Source organism: Leucoraja erinacea, chromosome 35 (genome assembly GCF_028641065.1).
Source record: "Leucoraja erinacea ecotype New England chromosome 35, Leri_hhj_1, whole genome shotgun sequence".
NCBI classification, from domain to species: Eukaryota; Metazoa; Chordata; class Chondrichthyes; order Rajiformes; family Rajidae; genus Leucoraja; species Leucoraja erinaceus.
Window position 1 is genome coordinate 901298 of NC_073411.1, and position 6000 is coordinate 907297.

At 56.7% G+C, this 6000-nt stretch overlaps 1 protein-coding gene across 3 annotated transcripts in view; it reads right to left on the reverse strand.

Annotated features, from left to right (window-relative positions):
* The window catches only part of dmtn (dematin actin binding protein), a 91066-nt gene extending 85492 nt beyond the window's left edge, over positions 1-5574 (reverse strand). For 2 of the 3 annotated variants that reach the window (XM_055661978.1, XM_055661981.1), the window contains exon 1: positions 1783-2176. The gene's annotated coding sequence lies outside the window, so the exon portion shown is untranslated. Of the gene's footprint in view, positions 1-1782; positions 2177-5382 lie in introns of those variants that run through there. The other variant, XM_055661979.1, reaches the window with a different exon arrangement.
* Positions 5575-6000: the final 426 nt, after the last annotated feature.

The window sequence follows — 6000 nt, forward strand, 5'->3', positions numbered from 1 at the left end:
CACCATTCAATATGATCATGGCTGTCCATCCAAAATCAGTACCCCATTCCTGCTTTCCCCCCATATCCCTTGATTCCCTTGGCTCTAAGAGCTAAATCTAACTCTCTCTTGAAAACATCCAGTAAATTGGCCTCCACTGCCTTTTGTGGCAGAGAATTCCACAGATTTACAACTCTCTGTGAAAAACTTTTTCCTTATCTCAGTCCTAAATGGCCGACTCCTTATTCTTAAACTGTGACCCCAGGTTCTGGACTCCCCCAACATCGGGAACATTGTTCCTGCATCTACCCTGTCCAAGCATTATTTTTTTTTTTAATGTTTCTATAAGAAACCCTCTCATCTTTCTAAATTCCAGTGAATACAAGCCCAGTCGACCCATTCAATAGACAATAGGTGCAGGAGTAGGCCATTCGGCCCTTTGAGCCAGCACCGCCATTCAATGTGATCATGGCTGATCATCCACAATCAGTACCCCATTCCTGCCTTCTCCCCACATCCCCTGACTCCGCTATCTTTAAGAACCCTATCTAGTTCTCTCTTGATTCTTTCATCATATGTCAGTCCCGCCATCCCGGGAATTAACCTGATGAATCTATGCTGCACTCCCTCAATAGCAAGAAATATCCTTCCTCATTGACCAATAAACCACTAATCTTGGTGTAATCTGCATGACTGGATATCATGCAAATCGTTAAAATGAGGGCAACACTTTGGCGCAGAGATAGTTGCTGCCTTACAGCGTTTGCAGCGCCGGAGACCAGGGTTCGATCCCGACTAGGGTGCTGTCTGGACTGGACGGAGTTTGCACCCACCCCGTGGGGTTTCTCCGAGATCTTCGGGTTCCTCCCACATTCCAAAGACGTGGGTTAATTGGATTGACTAGTGTGTGTGGGATAGTATTAATGTGCGGTGGGCTTCGGTGGGCCGAAGGGCCTGCTTCCGCGCTGTACCTTTAAACTAAACTAAGATGACAAACAGCAGTGGATCCAGCAGTGACCGCTGCACACTCCACCTTCACCACTGTTACCGAGACGAGTCCAGAACCAGAGGTCACTGTCTAGAACGAGGGGAGGGCCAATTAGTAGTGAGAACAGCAATAATGCCTTCCCATAGAGTACAAGCACCTTACTCCCCACCCCCCCTGTCTGATCACTCCCACTTGTTCCCTTCAGTTGTGGGGTCCACTGACACTGACCCCCCCCCCCCCCCCCCCCTCTGCCTAATCCTTCCCACTCCACTTTAATTTCATGTTAGAAACATAGAAAATAGGTGCAAGAGGAGGCCATTCGGCCCTTCGAGCCAGTATTTCGTTCCATGTATTTTGTGTTTTGTTGTTTTACACTGTTGACAGATCAATGTCCCTGCAGGGATATGTACAGTTCTATCGCACCGTATGGTGTATCTGCCCCACACCACAGGTCATGCAGCCCCGCTTCACCCCTGGAACATCAGGTGAAGTTTCACGCATTTCTTCCAAAGAAGAGCAATTGCTAATGGTTTCCCGCTGGGGATTTGTCCAACCCGCAGTTGACTAAACGGCGCTGAACGGAAACATAAAAATAGGCAACTCTGGGGAGAAGGGAGAGGGGACTGGGAGTAATGAGGCACGGAGGTGTGACGGGGATGTGAGCTATAGACAGGCTGCCAGAATTGCGAGGCCCAGCCTAACCTGCACGGCACACACGCAGACACAGACAGACAGGCAGACAGCATCACCAGCCCCACACCCTGCTAAATCATCTCTCCGTAAATTACAAATACTCACAGTTTATACATACTTACAGGTTAGTGGATGGTTTCTCACTGACTTTACACAGCTGACAGTTGCTGGCTGGGAAGCCCAGACCCGCTGACAGATGACATTGAGAGTCCGCGTCTGGTGCAGACGTCAATACGGGGGAATAAAAGAGGTTCGTGCATCAGCTATTTCAGTGGGCGGCTTGTGCAGGGAGTGCCCACCCTGACTAGAGGCCTTATCAGCACACAGCAAGGCAGCCTCCACCCTGGGCTTGCTGCTGTCACCATGGCAACCCGACTCGTAGATCTGCATCTGCATCTGCACAGAGCGTGTGTTTGGCAGCTCGCAGCCTCCTGAGGGACCTGCAGTCAGTTGCAGCCCGCTGCCTGCACACGCCCACAGCCGCACATAGCTGCAGCTGCCTGCAGCACCTCTGGCAGCACCAGCACCGGCATTGCCACTCAATGCCAGCAGCCCCTGCACCCCAAGCAGCTTCAGCATTGCCACTCAATGCCAGGCCAGCAGCTCCAGCAGCTCCAGCAGCTCCAGCAGCTCCAGCAGCTCCAGCAGCGGCCTGCGTGTGTGTCAAATGTGCAGAATAAAACAGCCTTCCAAACCCACATCACTGGTGATCGTGACCGACCCCCACCCTGACTGACCCCACCCTCACTTGACTGACCCCCACGTGACCCCACCCAGACCCTCCCCACCCTGACTGATCCCCCCCCCCCCCCCCACCCTGACGTGCCCGGTGACCAGTGCAGACAACTGCCGTACCTCAAACACCCAGCGCCAGCCATGTAGACCCTCGAGAACCCCCTGCCCTTCCCTGGTCCAACACTCGGCATCCAGTGCCACAGGCACCACACACTGTACTGACAGATCTCCTGCCCTGCCCATCGCCCAGTGCCCAGTGGCCAGTGCCCAGCGCCCCGTGGCCAGCGCCCTGTGGCCAGTGCCCAGCGCCCAGTGGCCAGCGCCCCGTGCCCAGTGCCCAGTGGCCAGTGCCAGCGGCCAGGCCCAGCGGCCACACCCAGTGGCCAGCGATCGTGGCCAGTGCCCAGTGGTCAGCGCCCCGTGGCCAGTGCCCAGTGGCCAGTGCCCAGCGCCCAGCCCAGTGGTCAGTGCCCAGCGCCCAGTGGTCAGCGCCCCGTGGCCAGCGCCCAGTGGTCAGCGCCCCGTGGCCAGCGCCCAGTTGTCAGTGGCCAGTGGCCAGTGCCCAGCGGCCAGCGCCCACTGGCCAGCGCCCAGTTGTCAGTGGCCAGTGGCCAGTGCCCAGCGGCCAGCGCCCACTGGCCAGCGCCCAGTTGTCAGTGGCCAGTGGCCAGCGCCCAGTGGCCAGTGCCCAGCGCCTAGTGGTCAGTGGCCAGCGCCCAGTGGTCAGTGGCCAGTGCCCAGCGCCCAGTGGCCAGTGCCCAGCGCCTAGTGGTCAGTGGACAGCGCCCAGTGGCCAGTGCCCAGCGCCCAGTGGCCAGTGCCCAGCGCCCAGTGGCCAGTGCCCAGTGCCCAGTGGCCAGTACCATAGAAGCGTGGTGATGGACCCACTGGGTCACCCTATCATGCTCTCGTCCAATATCCAGTATCTCTAAACTAAAACACTGAAAAGTAAAACTGCTTTAACTTCAGTGGTGAAGGTTCTGGAAATAACAATGAGGGACAAAATTAGCAATCACTAAAAGAATGAGTAGGAGTAAGCCATTTAGAACAGAGACGGGGAAACACTTTTTCTCACAGAGAGTAGTGAGTGTGGAATTCTCTGCCTCAGAGGGCGGTGGAGGCAAGTTCTCTGGATGCTTTCTAGAGAGAGCTACATAGGGCTCTTAAAAATAGCGGAGTCAGGGGATATGGGGAGAAGGCAGGAACGGGGTACTGATTGGGGATGATCAGTCATGATCACATTGCATGGCGGTGCTGGCTCGAAGGGCCGAATGGCCTACTTCTGCACCTATTGTCTATTGTGGATTAATGAAAGAAAACTAATTGAAAACAAAATTCTCTAAGTAATTTGACAACGTTTGGTAGAGCACATAGTTCTGTAGATGGGGAATTTTACAGGGCATTTGATGAGGAGCTACCACCAGACTATCGATAAAACAAGATCATAAAGTAAAGAGGTGGTGTAGTGACGGGCAGGAACCTGGTCTCATCACAGGAAGCAGAGAGCAGCAGTGAAGGACGTTGCACTGGACTGGAGGGGGGGTGAGCAACAGTGACTGAGACCAGGAACAAAGCCTTTGGTTTAGCAATACAACACAGAACAGCCCTTCAGCCCAACACGTCCCAGCCGACCATCGATCAGCTCTGTGTTATCCCACTTTCTCATCCGCTCCCACACACACTAGGGGGCAATTTACCGAGGGCTAATTAACCCACAAACCAGCACGTATTTGGGATGTGGGAGGGCCAGAGCACCCAGAGGAAATCCACCTGGTCACAAGGAGAACGTGCAAACTCCGCACAGACAGCACCTGTGGTCAGGATCGAACAGGGGTCTCTGTCGCTGCACCACCGTGGCACAAAACACAGAGACGGGATAAGCAACTGAGGTGAAGGTAGGATCAGGAAAGGGGTGTGAGAGGGGCGATTAGTTCAGGGGTGTGAAGCAGAGGGGAAAAGGCTGTTCCACCCAGTGCCTTATCACCCCCCAGTGCCGGGGCTGGTGGCAGGAGCGGGTCGATGATGCATGGGCTCATCCCAGCCCACAGCACACACAGGGCAAGGCAGATCCATGGGGTCACCTGTCACCTGCTCCCCCCCCCCCCCCCCCCGATCCAGGAGCTGTGCGTGGGCTACACTGCTACAGGGGTACACATCTCCCCTGCATCTGCCCATCGCACTGGGTGGCCAAAGCAGGCGACGCACAGACCCCCCCCCCCCTCCTCCCCCTGGACAGAAGATGCTTGCCCAGAGATCCCCCACCCCCCTGCTAGCCCCCCCCCCCCCCCCCCGGCCCTTCCTGGACAGAGCTGCTAGCCCAGAGGCCCCTCTCCGACCCAGTGCACCAGCCTCCTGCACAGACCCACAGACCCCCAGCCCCGGCCTGTGCCAGCCCACAGACCCCCACCCCAGGCAGAGCTCGGGCGGGGAGGTGGGCCTCACCCCCCCCCCCCCCCCCCCTCTCCCCCTGTCCCTGTCCCTGCCCCGTGACTGTGGACCCAGCATATAGGGGGCATCACAAGACGGAGGGACAGTCACTGAGGGACACCAGGAGGGGAAACAATGACACACCTCCCCCCCCCCCCCTGCAGGTGTCACAGGTACAGGTACAGACGGCCCCCCTCCCCCGACAGTCTGGAGAAGGGGGGAGGGGGGGGGGGGGAGAGAAGAAGAGAGAGAGAGAGAGAGAGAGAGAGAGAGGGGGGGAGAGAGAGGGAGAGAGAGAGAGAGAGAGAGAGAGAGTGGGAGAGAGAGAGAGGGGACAGATAAGAGAGAGAGAGAGAGAGAGAGACACGACTTTCCCCGCGGCTCCACGCACTCACCCCCGCGGCCGCTCTATCCGCTCTATCCGCTCCCCGCGGCTCCCATCCCCGGTCCCAGCGCCGGCTGCAGCCCAGTGTGTGTGGCCCTCTGCCCCTCCCTCACCGCCCCTGTCCTGTCCTGTCCTACACCCATCCCCACCCCCTCATCCCCACCCTGTCCCTCACCCTCACTGTCGCGGCCCGCACGGCCATTGTATGTCTGAGAGATTTCCGATGGGCCGTGGAATCAATGGTCAGCTGATCTTGCAGCTCCTGGAACTGTAGAGCAATGATTCACGGTGGCGATGCCCGTGGACCTGGCGTCATGTGTGTGGATGCTGCGACACCTGGTCATAACAGCACAATTGGACATTCGGCCCATCGAATCCTCTCTGCCATTCTATCATGGCTGATCTATTCCCCCATTCTCCTGCCTTCTCCCCGGAACCATCGACACTTGTACTAATGAAGAATTTATCAATCTCCGCTTTCAAAATGGCCAGTGAGCAGACGACGCAACGAAAAACGAACATGCCACTCGGCCCACAATGTCTGTGTTGAACACGGTGCCAAATTACATAAATCTCATTTGCATGCGCCCATCGAGTGATACAACCGGGAAACAGGCCCTTCGGCTCAACTTGCCCACAACTTGTCCCAGCTACACTGGTCCCACGGTCCATATCCCTCCAAACCTGTCCTATCCATGTACCTGACTAACTGTTCCTTAAACATTAGGAAAGTCCCAACCTCAATGACCTCCTCTGGCAGCTTGCTCCGTACACCCACCACCCTTTGTGTGAA